Raw genomic sequence first — 19,150 nt, 5'->3', positions numbered from 1 at the left:
AGATGAAGTGATGTTAAGTCTTAACTTAAATTTTTAATATCTGGCCATATGCTCTTCTCCGCAGGGAAAGACACATTTTTCCTATAAACGACCGATTCCCAAGGGCGGTCTTACCATAAGGCAAACGTGAGCGATTGCCTTTGCTGAACACTTAAAATAAATGTCAAAATTAAATTTCAATATTATTGAACTCTGTCATAACAACCCAAAATCACTAAAATGGCATAAAACTTTTTGAAAAACAAAGGCAGACGTATTTAGGTTGGTTGCCTGTCTGTGTTCACTTGGTGAGTTTCACCTCGTCACTACCAGATCTGAATCCCTGATTGGTCAAAGATGATCTGACTGAGCTGGCGACACACGTGGCGACACACGGCCATGTGTGTTGTAAGCGAAGCCCCCAAATTGTCACAAAAACGTATGCAGCTATGTGTGAACGCAACAGTTTAAATGTAGTCTGAAACCTGCAATTTACGTGCATTAACAGACTTTTCAAGTACGTCAACGAGGCCAATGTGAATGTAACTTAAGTATTTTGAAAAAAAAAAAAAAATTATAATACAACTGCTGCAGAGGGGCCCGTGTTATTGTTGGCCTGGGCTTCCCAAACTGCTAAGTCCGGCACTGCTGATTCATGTCAGGAATTATGTGATGCATAAAAAGAAAACAGGCATGACTTGCGAGGAAAAGATAACATACATTCCTCTAAATCGGTGATGCACAAAAGTTGTAACAGATCAAACAAAGGGAGCAAGCAAGTAAAACAGAGGGATGACAGAAACAAATATTATCGATTTGGATGGGATGTCTGGGAAAGTGAGAGTGAGGGTCAATCTAGATCTCAGGCGGAGAAAATAAAAAGGCAGGAAGGCCGGGACAGACGCTGGTGAACTGGCGGACAGATGATAGGGAGAGCCAAGATGGATTGGAAGCTGTCCCCTCCGACTGCCAGCTAAATCAATAGCATTGCTGACTCTCTCATCACCACCAACCCCCCCCCCATCTCACGTCCTCTTTTTATTTTTCCCCTGCTCTATCCTATCACTTCTGCACCGCAGCTGGATGCTGGCTGACCACGGCTGTAGAAAGTCCATTTTCACTGCCGGGCTTCTGCCTAAAATAGCCTTTACATCCGCAGTTTGACTCATGACAATCCCACCTGTGCTTAAGTTTCTATGTGTGGGAAAACAGGAACCCCCCCCCCCCCTCCTTTTTTTTGTGCACGTTTTATTCATCTTGACAGGATGGCTCTGTTGACCCTCTCCTCTCACATCCTGCTGGTTCAGACTGAGCTGGCCCGGTCCGTGGGAAACCGAAAAGGTCCCTATAATTACCAAACCCCACTCATAACATCCTTGACCCTAACGCCACCTCTCCCAGCCCTGACTCAGCCTTCTGGGCACTGTCGCTTCAGATGCACACATACATCGCATGTCACCGAGAATGTGCTGACGAAAGGGGGTTTGTGCAGAAACACAGCTGGCTTTGCAGACACTGGCATCCATCACATCTTGTGAAACGTAATCTCTCTGAGAGGTGAAACAGCTGTGCAGATGCACGTGCACGCACACACACATGCGCACACATACATTGGCAGAAATGAGGATAAGCCCGGGTAAACTTCATCCACAATCTGACATGTGACAAGGCACCTCTGACCCTCTGAGATGCGAGTGGTCCACTTTCGATGTCAAGCATGCACACATTTTACAGTTCTGGCGTTAAAACACATCTGTTCATCTTTTTTTTTTTTTTTTTTTAAGATTGCAAACCTAAATATTGAACTAAAAAAAATTTTATGAGAAAAAAATAGCTGGTTTTTAAAGATGTATTTCACATTTAGAGAATATCCCCCACTTCTCACAGCAGCCCTTCATTAAGACCTTCTTTCTTCCTGTGCTGCACACATCTCCCTCTTGCACTTACTAATTGTCGGCTGCTTGCTCGATTGATCTGCAGGCAAGTGTATGTATGGGCTGCAGTGCTGACTGCTGTCAAACACCGACACCTGACAGGGAGTGATCACCTCCTTCCACAGACAGGTGAAAAGCGCTCCTTTCTCCATCAATCCTCTGACAAACTCACAGGGTTCCATCAAGTCAAGCCTCATAGACATATGCAACATGAACATCCATCCAGTTTTGCTACACAGCAGTGCCAGTGGGTCCAGTCATGGGGAAATACCCCTGAGGGTGTTTTGTGGGAGGGGGCAGTGATCAACACCAGAAGAAACCCCGTGAATTCCAGCTTTATCAATCCACAACTGTTGTTTCAATTGGATCTATTGGAACGGTTCTACTCTGTATTTATCTATGTGTGTATTTAATATTATAACGCAAGGTTGAATTATAGAATGGCAGGTTATGGGACTGAACTCAACTCTGGAATCCGGACAAGTACCCAAAGCGATCACCTGAACCCAACCACACGCGTTATGGGTGCGCGATCGCGCGCACGGACGCACGCAGACGCCAAAGTTCGGTCAGACAAAGCAAAGAACGACAGGCTCACCATATCAGAATCCTTGCGTGGGGGGGTGGGGTGGGGTGGAAACTCGCAGTCCGAGGAGAATCAGACTCTCCGTCCGTCGTCGGTACAACATCCAGCGAGGCTGCAGCCCGAATAATCCAGCAGCTCCGCGCGTCTGTGGCGACCCCCCCTCCTCCTCCCTCCCTCTCCACACAGCCAACGCGCTCTCTCGCTCCAGTAATTTCCCACACCGTGTGTGTTCGTGTGTATGTGTGAGCGTGTGTCTGAATCTGTGAGATGGAGTCCTCAGGTGCGGCGGCTGGACTGAAGTTGGGTAGATTATGATTTTAGAGATAGACGCGATCAGAATGATCTGCATGCGACATTTTTTTTATTTATTTATTTTTATAGGTGGAGGGGGGGGCAGCCTGTTCTTGTTTCATCACGGAAAGAAATGAAACGGTCCCGGTGGAGGACTGAGGAAGAGGAGGATGTGAGGATCAATAAGCAGTACAGGAGCGTGTGTGTGTGTGTGTGGGGGGGGGGGGGGGGGGGGGGGGGGATGTTCTAAAAAAAATAGGTAAGTTTCAAACTTGTCAGGGAAATCATTTAGTAGCCTGGAAATGTTTCACTTTAAGATGCTTTTTGACCTTTGTCCTTGGAAAATTGCTTGGATCAACCTGCAGTTCACAACATAACCAGTAGGAGCTTGTTCTATTCACATCAGCATTATTTTGCTGATGTGCCGCGTATTACAGTAGTGAGATTCTTACAAAATTATCATAATAAATATGGCTGGGTATCACCAATAATTTCCAGAATCCATTCGATCCACCAGAGTCTGGATCGAATCGATTCCGTTTTCAATTTGCATGGTTTACACACTCAGACATATTTGTATAGAAATTCAATATTAATCTATCTATATACATTCTGAAGATATTCATTTTAATCTGATACATTTTACACATACTGTAAAATGTATTAGTGAAATAATAAACCAATGAGATTGTTAACACCATACAGTGTCACATGATTATCGAAAGGAGAAGCTCCAACAAAAACATACAGATCATAGTGTTCTGCCTCTCCTGGAGGGCGTTTCAGTTTGGCCACTAGGTGGAGCTTGCACGATAGCATTAGAGATTAGACTTTATTCCTTAAGATTGAGCAAAAACAGTTTTAGACCACAAAAAAAAAAGAGTTTGGAAAATACATGACTGTGTGTAAATAAACTTGTTCACTTAGTCAGCAATGTATGTTTAGGTCAACTTAGTGTTAGGGTTAGTCGTCCTATGGGAAATTCCTTTCTACGTTAGCATCAAGCTAGCAGGCTTTGGATTTACTGTTGTTTTCCGTTAGGTCACCAGAAAAAAGGAAAGGCATAAAAGATCGATTTCTACTTTAATGGATTGATTATTGACTCATTATCCAGGAGATTCTGAAGCAGAGAAAAGGGAAGTGCTTTTGCAGTCAAACCTAAATCAGCAGATTTGTCACAGAGGAAAACTGCTTTGCGCTGGTATGCAACACTTTACGTTAGTAATGTGTGGCATTATTATTTCTTCCTTATTTTGTGAAATTTTAACTCAATTTCAGATTAAATCTTGCTTGACTTTTGGCGACAAGCTCTCCCGGATAATATTTGGAGATTAAAAGAGCAGCAATCACAAGCGGGATTTATCTGTGGAGACAAGTGAAGCTGATATTATCTCCAGAGAGAAGCAGCTTTTTGATAAGCAAGGGGTTGTGTGTGTATGTTTGTGTGTGTGTGTGTTGGGGGTTGCTGCTTAAATATTTCCTATTATTCAGAGCCTCCCTTTACTTTGTGAAAGTACAGAATCCCTAAATGGGTTTGGAGGGGTCATTGGAAGCATGAAATTCTCTTTTCGTCCTTTAATTTTGCTGAACAGATGTGAGAAATGTGTTCTCCCAGCTGGATGACGACTCCAATAAAATCCAAAATCTTCCCAGATGGAGCTGCCCAGAGCGCTTAAGATGTGCAGTGTGATTATGACAGCATGCATAAGAAAGATTCAGCTCGCTGGTAAATTGATGACTTACTGGGGATCCATGTTTAAATCTAGTTTCAAGCAAAAATGTATCAAGAAAAAGCAGCAAAAGTTAGTTTTTGAACAGAAAATGTATTTAAAAAAAGTAATCCGAGCTAATGAATCACATTAAAACCATCATAGTTTAAATATTTTTTTTGCTGGCCTTCATTTGTCAATGTTAAAAAGTCTCACAAATCTCTTCTCTCACTCTCTCTCTCTTTCTCTCTCTCTCTCTCTCTCTCTATATATATATATATATAAACAGCCAAAAATGCACATGCATGAGTGAACATTGTGAAGTGTTTTGCTATTTTCAGCATTTGAAAAGTTTGAATTAAGTCTTTTGATGGACATTAAATACATTAACTTTATTCAACTTTCACATAGAAAAGTAAAGTAAACCTCCATAACTCACTTAACTGTCAAATAATTTTCCACTTCTGTTACCTCAGAATCCAGAATAAATAAAAATCTTTGAGGTAAACAGCAGCAATGCTAGAACATTTTATGAGGGGGATGTGAGGGGGGCATAAAACTTTGAAAGGTATACAAAAGAGAACATTTGATTTTAATTCAAATTAACAAAATATTAATTTATTGTAAATTTTATTTTTTAATTTTTTTTTAATTTTTGAAAATTTTATTTTGACTCTAAAAGAAGGGTAAGTGGGGGTGAAAGCTTTTTGCTAGGGGGGACAGCTGTTCCCCCTTGACCCCCCTCCCCCCTTATAGCTCTACCTCTGGGTAAATAGACCGTAATGGATTTTTTGTGTGGTTGATCATTTCCTGCAGGAACATGTTAATGTGAAACTTTTTCGGACTCCACTGACTCCTTCCAGATTTGCAGTAAGAGAACAGCTTCTGCGCTGGGAAGAGAAATTTTTTGGTTTTTTTGGTTATCAGTCGGCACGGCAGAGCCAGTGTCTCAAAGACAGAGAGCCCGCTGATAAAGAAGGGGACGGCTCTGGAGCTGATTGTAAAGAGGATTGCACACGCTGGTATACACAATAGCCGACAGAAAAACCGCCTGTGAACAGCACATTCGGCAAGCAGCAAAAAAACTTGGAGTCAGAGGCTCTTTTAGATGGATGGTATAAAGAAGCGAAACCTATTTCTGCTTTGGAGAAACACTTTAAACCAGAAGAGGATGCGTTATCTACCTCTTTATCCTCCATTAGTATATATAGTATTTACCTTGTTTTTCGCTCTATAAGGCACACTTAAAACCCTTAATTTTTTAATTAATTAATTTATTGTAAAATTTGGAGTGTGACTGTTTGAGGTTGTGGACATATGTATTTTAAATAGATAACCAGTTCAAACAGGTGCCATTAATACAGGTAACAAATAGAGGACAGAGGATCCTCCTAAAGAAGAAGTTACAGGTCTGTGATAGCCAGAAATCAGAAATTGATTTTGAAAGGTACAAAATGTTATTGTGAATACGCTTATGGGTATTACCTATAGTGGTGTTGGACCGTGTTCTTTTTACGTTATCAGCAAGTCTGGGAATTAGGGTGGTCACAGTATCTGTCAGAGGTCAGACCTCTGTCTCCCGCTCTGGTCACCATCGGGAGCCATCTTCAGAGTTCTAACCCCACTTCCTGGATGCCGCACAACTGACTCTCATTTCACTCAATCAACCACAGCACACTTAAGCACTGCACTGAGCTGAGCTCAGCGTGAAGGATTGTGTGCCCAGAAGGACTGTTTGTGTCTCTTTGCCTTTATGCTGCACCTTATATATGACATAATTTTGAAAATAGTTGTTTATTTTGCCTGAAAGTGCAAAAAATACTGCACTTGTTTTTTTTTTTTTGAGTTTGTCATTGAAATATATTTACTTGTTTCCGTAAAAGAGTATCACAAGAACACAAGAACATGTATGCTGCATGCATCGTTTCACACTACGCAACATGCCCACAAACCTTTCTGGTTGTGTCGACCTACAACACCAAATACGATGTTTGTGATTGTCAATTGACAATCATGTTTTTGATGTTTTTAACATGTCCTTGTTGCATTTTTCTCAAGATGGAGGACATATATATAAAGAAAATGAAGGTCAAAACTGCATTTCTAGGTATTTCTTTATTTGAAAATAGATCTAAAGATAATCGGAGTGGTTCTTTAAAGAAACGGAGGCATGTGAATGTGCTTTTGTTGCACAAACCCCTTAGGTTAGGGGGTAGAACAAAACAAAACTTTTAAAACAGAGCTGGATGCATGCAGCGCACATATACAAGTTTCTTCGGGTGTTGAATGAGCTGTTTTACACAAAAAGTATCACAAATTTAGCATACCCACAAAATCCCGCTGCAATTAAATACACATTCAAGCAAAGCTCTAATGAAAATGTATGCACTTAGTGGTCAATATTGGATGTTGTGAGCAAACATTAATGATTTTTATGTGTGTGGGTCACATATGTTCCATCCAGTCCACATGCGCCCTCCAGGCACACATTGTGAATTTCTGACACACTTCTTTTTCTGCTTTTTAATGTTTTTTTTTTAATTCTGCAGGAATTCTGAGTTTCCTAAATGATGTTTGCCCACAGTCACAAAACGTGCAATGAGAGCCACAAGAGACATGCTAAAGCTAGAGCTTTACTTAATCAAGTAAAGCATCATATGACACTATATGTGGTTTTGTTGTAAAATTAAAACTGAATGCATTTAAATCAACAACTCCCATTCACTAAAGCACATACTTTTGTGAGGCCAGACTTAGATAGTGTTCTGCTCTGATCTTTTCCGCGGCTAATGCTCATATTAAGGAGTGGAGGATATTAAGAGCCTGTTAATGGCAAAGCAAGCATGGCTGCAGTTCATTACCCACACAATCTAGCGAATGTTAGATTAAAGCGATTCTCCTCCGATGAGATTTATTAGAGCATTGTGATTTACGACGGGGAATGAAACCAGATGCCCTTTGACCGCAAGAGATTGGCGGCCATTACAATGCTTTCTCTCTATGTTAGACAGTTTAATGCAGTTCCGAGGAGGGGGGCGTTAAAAGATTGCACACCTTTGTTTGGTTTGATTTCACGCTGCTTTGTGGAGGTTGGACCAATGTCAGAAGCAAACCGAACCGCGGAGTTAAAATCAGTTACAGTTGTATCATGGCGGCGCTGCTCGAAGAAAAGTTTGACCAGAAATACAAAACAAAAAGCGTGAAGGTCTCTAATCAAAAGCTTGGTTATTCAAAGAAGAGCCTTATCAACATAATTGATTAGCACTTTAAAACTTGTCATAAAGCACATTTACCTTAGAGATATTTTCCTTTTTTTTTCTGAAATCGTGATTTTTCAGGTTCAGCACTGGTGGTTGGAAAAAGAGCCTGCCAGCAAGGCGGTGGTGTTTAGAGAAATGAACACGTAAAGACCCACTCCGATCATCTATTGATCTATTGTAAAAGCATTCCGACTTAAGGGGCAAGAGTCTGGCGATACTAAATGTATCCCGATACACGTCTCCTGACCGCAATATTGTACCGGAACACGTTTTCATTTTTTTGCATGACTTAATACACCTTTTCTGGTAATCAAATGGTGACATTCATTTTATTTCATGATCTTGCTAAGACCTTGTAGTTGTTTTGTGCGGTGTAGAGCGGCTCAAAGAGCCTCAGTGGGCGGTGCTGCCAACTAGCGGTAAGGGGTTTAAGTGGAAAACAAGAGTCAGACGCTGGAGGATGCTCATAAATAATGACATAGATATTGTTTTTGACAGCATTTTGAATCGCCAAAGGAAATATCGCGATGTATCGCCAAATCGATTTTTCCGCTCACCCCTAGTTCCCAGAGGTCCTTGAATTATGATTCTGCTGTTTTGTGAAGCTTGCTTTATTTTCTAGAACGCATAGCAGTTGAAGTTCATTAGAAATGTATTTGCTTCTGAGTTGTGGGCAAGGCCATAAAAGAAAATAAATAAATAAATCAGATGAGAGCTGCAATGGAGGCTATAGTGACATGCTAAATGGAAACAAAGAGTAAATACTATAAAAATAAAAGAGAAAAATGAAGGCCCAGTCTTGCTTTTGTTCTTCTCTCTTGAAGGTTAAACTCATGACTTATGAGATCAGGGCAGAGTGGAGGTCCATTAAAGACATGACATTTCAATAATTGCCTCTAATCTCAGCATCACTGATGGTCTCAATGCCACCCACCTGCTCCACTGACATAAACACACACCTATGTCCTCATTATAGAAACTCAATGATTCATGCGTGGCACACATGCCTGACCGCGCATGGATGCTTCGCAAACACTGCAGGTGAAGTGAAGAAACCTTGGCGAGCGCGTTTGCTTTTAATCTATTGAATGATTTCATTAAAAAAACAAAAAAAAAAACAAGCTGTTGTTGTTGTGTTGGCCTGAATTCTGTGTGCTGCTTTCCCATTATGCCATGCTGCACTGACTTGATGGAGTCTATCTCCTGAGACCATCAACTGCTGCGTTTCTTATTCCTGCAGCTGAAGATTTTTTTTTTTTTTTAACTTGGGCTGCATGTTTGAGTCATCGGTAGAACAAGAGAAGATCACATGCTTCCCAGTACAAACGGAAAGAAACCTCAGGATCTATAAACAGAAAAGTTCAGGAAATCAATCCTAAAAAAAACAACTTTTCTTTTGTTATTTTTGTTAAAAATACCAATGAGTTTGCATATTTTTGGACTGCTCACACATGCCACACACATCCCCATGTACCACACGCCCCAAACACATCATTATCCCTTACTACCTTCAGGCACAGACTTGGCACTTGTCAGTTCTCCTGGCGTTTTTGGTTTCCACCCAGATAGATGCTGCAGTGGGCTGCTAACCATTAGAGACTCGGCTGGTATAAGAGATGGCAACATCCCAGGTTGCACCTGGAAGATTAAAATCGTAATTTCATAAAGAGATATCCTAATGCGGCTAACAAGGAGAGCGTGAACAGTTAGGGAAATCTCGTGGGAAAAGCAGCTGAAAGGTGGATTGTGCACCAATATCCTGAGTTGAACTGAAGGGATTTGGGGCGTTTTTATGCAATCCTTTGTGAGTTCTTCAACATAAAATGAATTAGAACTGTTTTACTTCCTGTTTACATGTTAGCGGCCCAGGCGAATCCCTGTCCAACAGGAGCTTTTGAGCCATAAGTTGACCAATTTGGCTTACACAGACACAAAAATAACCTCCAAAATCGAAAAATGTTCATTAACTACAAGAGGAGAATTGAATCTGAGGCGGAAATGTACGTTTGCAGGCTGATAAAATTAAGCAGGATTACAAAGAAGCACAGAGGGAACATGCCGTTGCATGAATTTGAATCATCCACGAGACAAATGATGCCGAAAGGTGAATCTGCAGAGTCGTCTGCACTTGTGTCACAAAAAACTGGGATGTAAAAAGAGTGATGCAAAATGAAAAGAACAAGAGAGCAAGCAGGCTGACAGTCCTAAAGCATCCTTTATTGAGTGTTAGAAAGGAATGATGAATACCCGGCCCGCTCTTCTCACTCAGAGGAAATTGAATTTTGGAATATTGAGCTAGCCGCCATGATGAAGTACACAAGCGCCTCTCCATATGTGCACGCAAACACTCCTCTTTTTATTTTATAACAGAGTGTCTTTGCAATATCCAGTCTCTACAGAAGCTTTTGTGCACACATGAGCACAGATTTTTATTTAAGTTGTGGGCTGGGGTTGTATGAAGACGGCTTTTAAAAGACAGAACGACCTCATGCAAGAAAATGATTCGGTAAAAACAGGGAAGTAGTCCACAAAAGCACACACTTTTTAAAAGGGGGAGGAATTAAGTCCTGATATTTTGAGGAAAATATGCTGTAAATCTGCAAAAATACAATAAAAAGACAAACAAATCCTAAATATATGGGGGACTTCTACGACTGAGTTTTAGGGCCATCATAAAAATAAAGAAATGTGAAGAAAAAAGGTGTAATTTTAAAAGGAAAATACTCAAAAAATGAGGGGAAAAATTTATAATTTTATAAGAAAAGCCATGCTTTTTCAAAAATGAAGTTGGTGGTGGAAACCTTCAACCACATTACTTGCCGTCAAATCCATCAATGCATCCATTGATGGTGAGGCCTTAAGGCTTTCTGTCTCAAAAATGTTTTAACTGTTTTTCTAATAAATATATGAGTACATCCTTGGAATCCTTGACAATTTTCCTCCTGAGTTTCCTTTCATAAAAGTCCAATTTTCTTCATAATTTTACCACTTTCCCCCCCGAAAATTAGATTTCTTTTGCAGTTTTACAACTTCTATCTCATTATTTTTGGACTTTCCCAGTTTATTACTGTTTTTTAATTTTTTAATTTTCTATTGTGGCCCCAAATACTCTGTCTAAAGGCCTGTTCACACCGGGATGAATTTCGAGAGCGATATTTGCAGACGTTTAACGCCTCGTGACTAAACAAAGGACACCAATGTGAGTGTGCACACCGACGCAAAAAACGCCACGCGTAAAAGCGTCATTTTTTAAAAAACGCCTCGGGTTCGTTTTTTTGGTTTGACGCGCTGCGTCAAAAACTATACGACCAATGAGAATGGCGCTTTTGCACACGTGTCTGGAGCTTCTGAAGTTACAGTAAAACACAACTTACTGTCTTGCTGAGCACACATACGTAACGGCGAAGAAGATAGACGCCAAGTAGCGTCTACACTGCCGCGAAGAAATAAGACGAGGAAGATGCACTCACTGACGGACATTGTAAAATATCCCAGAAAAACGCTCATGATACATTTTCAGCTCTTGTACCAGTCGATAAAACTCCCCATGTTCTTCTCTTCTGGTAACCATGGGATGTACCCAAAATTGATGTCTTTTCCGGCGTCTTACATCATTCTACAGAACAATAATTTCTTCATCGCTGGAACTAGAGCTAGAGCTACTGGTGCTGGAAAAATTCATGTTTTCTTTGTATCATTCTGACAAGCACGTAAACACTTGCTCTCTTCTTCTGAGTGAAAAGCGACTTTAAGGAGCGTAAAGTTGCGCAGCGCCACCTTGTGTACCGGAGTATTTCTGTTTTACATTAAGCGCCATCTAATGTCAAGGAATGAATTTGCATGTTCACTCGGCTCATCGTCAGCGAAAATCGCTAGGGTGTGAACACAAAAAACGTGTTGAAAAATGCTGGCGAATAACGTGCGCCGATAATTGTCCCGGTGTGTAAGGCCCTTTAGGCTTTATATTTTAGGACTGAATTTGAAAATTCCTGAATTGAATTTTGCTCTGCAGCCACAAACTGCTACACTCAGGTCTACTAGTGTATCCATGTATCGACACACACTCTGGTCTAAACAGTTTAGATTTCACACAAATAGACAGTTGAACACACTGACTCAGAGTGTGTTGTATCAGAAGCGTCATCTATGTCAGCTCACTATTACTTTGACATAAAGAGCGACGAACGCACAGCCAAATTAACTGCTATCAATGTCTAACACACACAGACATCTGATGCTCATATAGCTCACACGGTGTACACATGGGTGATGGAGAAGCAGCTGTCATTGTGATTGGTTCTCACTGCCGAGGGCAAGCCCACAATAGCCAATTATCTGTCATTATGCACCACAGCAACACTTGAGGTCTGGGCGCTTCAGCACGTGTCAGCGAGCGCGTCCCCATGTGTGTTTGTGTTCAAGACGCAAATTGGAAGGTTGGTAAAATTGTGGGTTCTGTGTTTCAGCAGGATGGGGAGAATGCTGAGCAGAAATATGCTGAGTGACATTAAAAGGACATGAAGATATGACATCTTCTTTTTTTTTGGCAGTTGGAGATTAAATGAGATCCCAGAAAGCCACAGACTTCCAGTGTGTTTAATGCTCATGAATGATATTTTTGGTGAGTGGGACGTGTTTGACGCAGCTGACGGCTGATCGCAGAAGGAGGCGCCACAGGACTGATGGCGTATGAAAAGCATGGGACTGGCTTTCAATGGAGAGCGTGCATAAACTTTGAATCCTGATTAGCTCTGCATCTCCTTGGAATTAATTTTAAAGGACACACAGGACTGGTCCTGCATTAACACCATCGCCCACACCTGCCAATTTGTATGAAAGAGCTTACATTTACTATGCTTTCCTTTTCAACCGGATGAATAGTTTTTATGTGTAAAACGGCAGTATTCAGTCGCACAATTCAGCTAAGTCAGAGTTATTTTCGCAGAGAAAAAAGTTATTTTCCAAAGCTTAAAATATTATTTACTAGTTTGCTACCCAATCAGAGCAATTTACAAAGAAAAAATAATCTTTTTACTTTTAAGTTTAATCTGAATGAATACCTTTAGTATGGAATTGAGCAGCTACCATGCACCAGGTCGTCTTTTAGATAGACCAGGTGAGATGTAAGACAACACGTACCTTATGAAAAGAAAATAATTTGGAAGTTCAGGAGATCAAACCAAAAATCATGAAGTTCAGAAGTGTGACATAAATGGCAACTCTTTGGTGAAAGCCTTTCAAACCTCAGACATGCTAATCTAAAACCAAATCAATAGTCCTTACAGACAAAATGATGTCAAAAGCACCCATATGGGGATGACCTATAAAGTTTGTGGGTTGACTGTGGATGGTCATAAACATGAGGGGCTGCTAGATCGGAAACAATCTAATCTTTGTATTGTTTCTTCAATCAAACCCCATCCCTTTTTTTGATCATAAGCCTAAATAAAATCTTGTGACTCTTTATGGGCTCACCTCGCCTGTGGATTCTGCTCTGGGGAAGTAACACCCGCACAGTGACAGCCCATCATGTGCGAGCCAATGTCTGTGAGTCGTAAATCACACTGAGAGCCACTCCTGCCACATGTCCGCTCATTTTCCTAACAAAACTCACTCTACTGAGATATACGAAGCCAAATGGTGCTCCAATGCTCAATTCATGGCATGAATAACATTGAAGCTTTAATGAGCCGGTTCGCGGGTCACAGCTCATGGCTGACTCCCGAGACATATGTCAGGTGAGCCACCGGAAGTCAGTCAGAGCTGTTTGCAGCGCTTACTGTCTCTCAGATGAGGTGAGTCCATATTTTTCACATACAGTCAGGACCATAAATATTTGGACAGAGACACATTCTTTTTAATTTAGTTTCTGCACATTACCACAGTGAATTTTAAATAAAACAACTCAGATGCCATTGAAGTGCAGACTTTCAGCTTTTATTCCATGGGTTGAATTAAAAGATTGCATAAAAATGTGAAAAACTAAAGCATTTTTTAAACACAATCCCTTCATTTCATGGACTCGTAAGTAATTGGACAATTGACTTCCATGCTATTGCATGGGCAGGTGTGGGCAATTCCCTTTTTATGTCATTATGAGTGAAGCAGATAAAAGGCCTGGAGTTGATAGGTGTATCAATATCCAAGTCTACCATCAAAAGAAGACTGCATGGAAGTAGATACAGAGGGTACACTGCGAGATGCAAGCCACTCATAATCCTCAAGAATAGGAAGGCTAGATTGGACTTTGCTAAAAAGCCAGCACAGTTCTGGAAAAAAATTCTTTGGACAGATGAAACCAAAATCAACCTCTACCAGAATGATAGCAAGAGAAAAGTATGGAGAAGGCGTAGAGAGGCTCATGATCCAAAGCACACTACATCATCAGTAAAACACAGTGTGATGGTCTGGGCGTGCATGGCTGCTAGTGGCACTGGGACACTAGTGTTTATTGATAACGTGACACAGGAAGCAGTCGAATGAATTCTGAGGTGTTCAGAGACAGACTGTCTGTGCAGATCCAGGAGAATGCAACCAAACTTATTGGGCAGCGTTTCATAATACAGATGGACAACGACCCAAAACATACAGCCAAAGCAACTCAGGAGTTTATTAAAGCAAAGAAGTGGAATTTTCTTGACTGGCCAAGTCAGTCACCTGATCTTAACCCAATTGAGCATGCATTTCACTTGTTGAAGACTAAACTTCAGACAGAAAGGCCCACAAACAAACGGCAACTGAAAGCCGCTGCAGTAAAGGCCTGGCAGAGCATCCAGAAGGAGAAAACCCAGCATCTGGTGATGTCCATGACTTCAAGACTTCAGGCTGTCATTGCCAGCAAAGGGTTTTCAACCAAATATTAGTAATGAAAATTTTGTTTACAGTTATTTCATTTGTTAATTACTTATGAGCCCATGAAATGAAGGGATCGTGTTTAAAAAAGGCTTTAGTTTTTCACATTTTTATGCAACCTTTTTGTTCAACCCATGGAATAAAAGCTGAAAGTCTGCACTTCAATGGCATCTGAGCTGTTTTATTTAAAATTCACTGTGGTAATGTGCAGAAACTAAATTAGAAAGAATGTGTCTGTCCAAATATTTATGGTCCTGACTGTAGTTTGTTTAAGCATTATGACATCCATGACTTTTCAGAACTTGGAAAGTAAATCCTCCAGCCATGATAGATGCCGTCTTTTATGATGTCGATAGGTTTGAGCAGTTTTCAAATGCAACTTTTTTTTTCTGTAAAAAGGCCATTTAAGAGTTGCAAAGGCACTGCATCACATTGGAAAGATTGTAACATTTTTCTGCTGCTCATCATTTATCCCTACTGGTGTCAGAAACGTAATTCAAGATGGGGTTACAAAACTCCCTAAATAGCAGGGATGCCATTTTTCCAGGAGTTGTCTTCCCTTTTATGTAACAGGGTTTTAGTTTTTACATCAGATTAAGAACCTACTATCGTCACGTGAACGCTACACGAAATATCGTTGACCTTTAGTTCATGTCATCTTCTTTCTGGGTCGGTAATTGTTTGCTAGAGCTTCTTTGGTGCTCCATTGAACTGCTTTTTCCCCCTAGTTTTTTCTTTTTTTGTACTCAAGCTCAATCGCTGTGAGTCATAAAAGTCATTAACCTAAACAAATAAATCCATGCTTCGGTTCACTCTTAATACAGTGTGTATATGTGTGTGTTTTTTATCAAGTATGACACTTATCTGTCTCTGTCTGTTTTACAGCTGCGCTTGCACAATCCCCGCCCTAATCCAATGCGTGTGCATGTTGTCTTTTTTTTTTTAAATCTTTGTGGATATAAGGGTTTGGTCTTTAAGATTACAGCTTTCACAGGATATCTCTTCCCAATGCCATCCTCACTGAATGAATGTGTAGCTCCACTTCCAGTCACTCTGTATTGAACCACTCAGAGCACTGGCCTGAACACAATCGCTCTGCTGCCAATATCTGCATTAATATTTCCATCAACAGAAAACACAGATGACCTGTAAAGGACTGTGGGTAATAAAAGACCTGATGAAATTGGTAGATTGCCACTAAGAATGATGGAAATGTGTTTGTCCCAAACAGTATGGACAGTTATTTTTTACTTATCACCTCTGACATGGATTTCGAGTTTTGTCACTCAATCGGGATAGTTTAATTTACTTGAACTTATTGTATTTCTGAAATACTAATTCTCAACTAAGGTTGTCTAAAGATGCAACACAAAAGTCAATGATTATGACTTTTTAAATCCCATTCATTCCAAAAAAATTGTAAATCATTACAACCCAATTCCGTCTAAATCACTCCAAAAAAAGCAAATTATCTTAAATGTGATATAATAATAACATAAATAGCCGACCAATAGATTGAAACTAAGGGTTGTTGTAAATTGAATTCATGGGCGCAACATAGATTTACATGGGATGAAGCTGTCATCAGTTGTGTGTTTGTAATACACATTAAAAAAAGGATGGAAATTCACACTTTACACTTTACAGCTAATTTTGGTTTCATAAGTGAATTGTATGTTTGATAATGCAAGGCAGAAGTCCTGTGTGCACTTACAGGCCAGGGTCTTGACAGGTGGAGTGAACTTCCTATCAATCTTAGGGACATTTTGTGAGGAAACGTGAAACTTTGTACTTTTGTTTTCCCCTCTTTCATCTTTTTCCTGTTTTTTTTCCATGTGCAGTTTTTGTAGCTATGTTTTAGCAAATATTATATCATAATAATTAATTTATTATACATGTTTTATGATTGCTTGTGTTTGTTAGTTTGCATTTATTTGTGCATGTGCATTTTGTATTTTGAACATCTTGAAATGTATTTGTATGACGGTTTCTGGAGCCATGTTTTGAGAGCCAACTTGTTGCCTCTTTTTGTAATCCTCATATCCTTTATATTCATTTTTTTGTACTACAAATGCTTGACTAAACCTTTTTTCCCTTTTTTGTGCCCTCATCACCCATCTTTAACATCCCACTCTTTTTGTCTCAGTCCAAAAAATAAATGTATACTAATATAAATACTATAAATAAAGTCTAGCCTCAAATACAAAAGGAGTTTATTCAAATATACACCTCATGTGTCCAAAGATTCATAACCCCCTATAATTATAGTAAAATCTGTCCAACAGAAAAGGCCTTCAGTTCTTATCTGTTTGCTCCACCGCTGGACAGGACAAGTTAAAACAAAAAAAAAGTTATGTTTTAGTTTATTTCTAACCTTTTTTTCTATCATCTTACAAAAGTAATTGCAACTAGTGCATGATCGACCCCGAAGATAAAATACTCTTTATAACCAATTTTACTACATTAAATATGAACGTGTCTAAAAATTTACACAAATAATGCTTTGTGTAATTTAAATTTGATAAATATCTGGGATCACTTTTGTTTCCCTGGGATTGTTTCCCATTCAAAAATTGGTGGGACAAAGTTTCTTTCAGTGAAACAGAATGTGTCTTAAAACTCTTCTAAATTTAGTATCCTGCTAGGCTGCAGCAAATCACTCCTAGACTAAAGGGAGAATTTTAAGAATCTTGGGAAATGTTTTACAGGGAATTATCCTAAACTTTGCACAAAAATCTGGATGCTTTGAGAAAAATCGGTCTTCAAATTCAGCAGCTGTTGATAAATATGTTAGGTGGTAATGACATGCTGGCTGCATCTGCAACACAAAGAATCCTTCTCTCTCTCTCTTTATATATTCTTATCTCTAATCAGTCACAATTATTGTGTCTCATCCTATTAGTATAGATTGTCAGCTTCTCACAAAGTTGTCCCACATTTTGAGCACTTCATGACTCATCGAAACCTAATTGGGAAAAACTTGAAATGAGTTGGATTGGAGACATCTGCAGCAACTTGGTGACTATTTTTAGAGAGTCGTTTTGCATATTTTGGAAACATTTTCACAGTTCAGCTTTTGGAACCCGGAGAGATGACATCTTAAATGAGAAAAGAGCAAAATATCTGTGAAAACTGTTGAAAATCTGTAGTACGAATTTGTGATTGATTAAAGACCAATAGAAGACTTTAACACTCAGAATGACTACTTTTACTGTGCCCCTTCAGTTTAAATCAATAATAATTGTGTATTACGGTTCACCTCGTTATTTTGCAGATTTTTAGCAGTTCAATTTGGTAGACTTTTTATTTATTTATTTATTTAACATCACAATGCGTACTGATTGGCTGGACAGCATCTCCTAAACATAATGTTTGCCAAATCAACATAAATCTTTGATCGGAAGCAGATCTTTGTTTCTATTCTACAATACTAAACAAGGAAACCAGGACACTCCTTTACCTTTCACCAGGAAACCCCTTTTTTAACCTTTTAACTCTGGCGACACCTTAATAACACACTGTCCTTGTCATACCGTAATACGTGATTAACATGAATCAGCTGATTCTGATGCAGAGAAAAACAGCTTTCCCCCACAACAGAATCATCTGGATTTACGATGATTGCCCAAACGGTTGAAGAGATCCCTCTCCACTGCCACTTCCTCCAGCTCTCCTGGGGGGAACCTGATATGTTCCCAGGCAAAGCCAAGAGACTTAATCTCTCCAGCATGTCCTGGGTCTTCACTGGGGCCTCTGCCCAGTGCGACATGCCCGGAACACGTCATCCAAGAAGCATCCGGACCAGATCCCCAAGCTACCTCAACTGGGTCCTCTCGATGTTGAGGGGCAGCGTCTCTACTCTGAGCTCCCTCTGGGGGACTGAATTCCTCCCCCTATCTCTAAGGGAGCACCCAGCCGCCCCTCGGGACCTCGTTTTTTTCTATCATGACCAGGAGCTCATGACCATCGGTGAGTATTGGACCGTAGATCGACCGGTAAACTGAGAGCTTTGCTTTCTGGCTCAGCTCTCTTGTCACCACAATGGGCCGGTACAGCAGCCGCATTACAGCAGACGCTGCGGCAATCCGTTTGTCAATCTCACACTCCCTCCCTCGTAAACAAGACCCCAAGACATATAAACTCCTCCACCTGGGTGGCAGTCGAAGGTGGGTGCTTCCGCGGCCCAAACTCCGGTCATGGAACTTGGCTTTTAATTGTACATCATGCGGTCATATAATTCCGGCCGGGCACAAACCACAATTATTAATTTCTCCTCCTTGATCATGTTAACAATGATTGGGACTTCCTGATTTTGAAAAGGATGCTACCCGAACATGACTACCAAATCAGAGTCCCTAATTGGACATAGTTCAGCATTTTTGCAATTGAGATGTCAGAAGCTCAACTGGTCAAACTTCCAGCGTGTGATCAATAAACACCCGATCTGTACGTAGAGCCCGTGAGCGGACTTAAAAACTTGCGTAGCGATGCACTAGTTTACGTGCATTCGTGTGAATTGATGCAGCCTTTACAGTAGTC

General features: G+C 40.3%; 1 protein-coding gene across 31 annotated transcripts in view; it reads right to left on the bottom strand.

Moving 5' to 3' along the window:
- ptprdb (protein tyrosine phosphatase receptor type Db) overlaps nt 1-19,150 on the bottom strand; it is a 227,028-nt gene that overhangs the window by 116,245 nt on the left and 91,633 nt on the right. The window contains exon 1 of one of the 31 annotated variants that reach the window (XM_078945265.1): nt 2,512-2,660. The exons of 28 other annotated variants lie outside the window; for them this stretch is intronic. The gene's annotated coding sequence lies outside the window, so the exon portion shown is untranslated. Of the gene's footprint in view, nt 1-2,511; nt 2,661-19,150 lie in introns of those variants that run through there. 2 more of the 31 variants (XM_078945255.1, XM_023956026.2) reach the window with 2 other exon arrangements.

This window comes from Oryzias latipes, chromosome 1 (genome assembly GCF_053564925.1).
Source record: "Oryzias latipes strain Hd-rR chromosome 1, Olatipes_Hd-rR_3.1".
NCBI lineage: Eukaryota > Metazoa > Chordata > Actinopteri > Beloniformes > Adrianichthyidae > Oryzias > Oryzias latipes.
The sequence above is the reverse complement of the archived record's forward strand: the minus strand, read 5'-3'. Positions and strand labels throughout refer to the sequence as shown.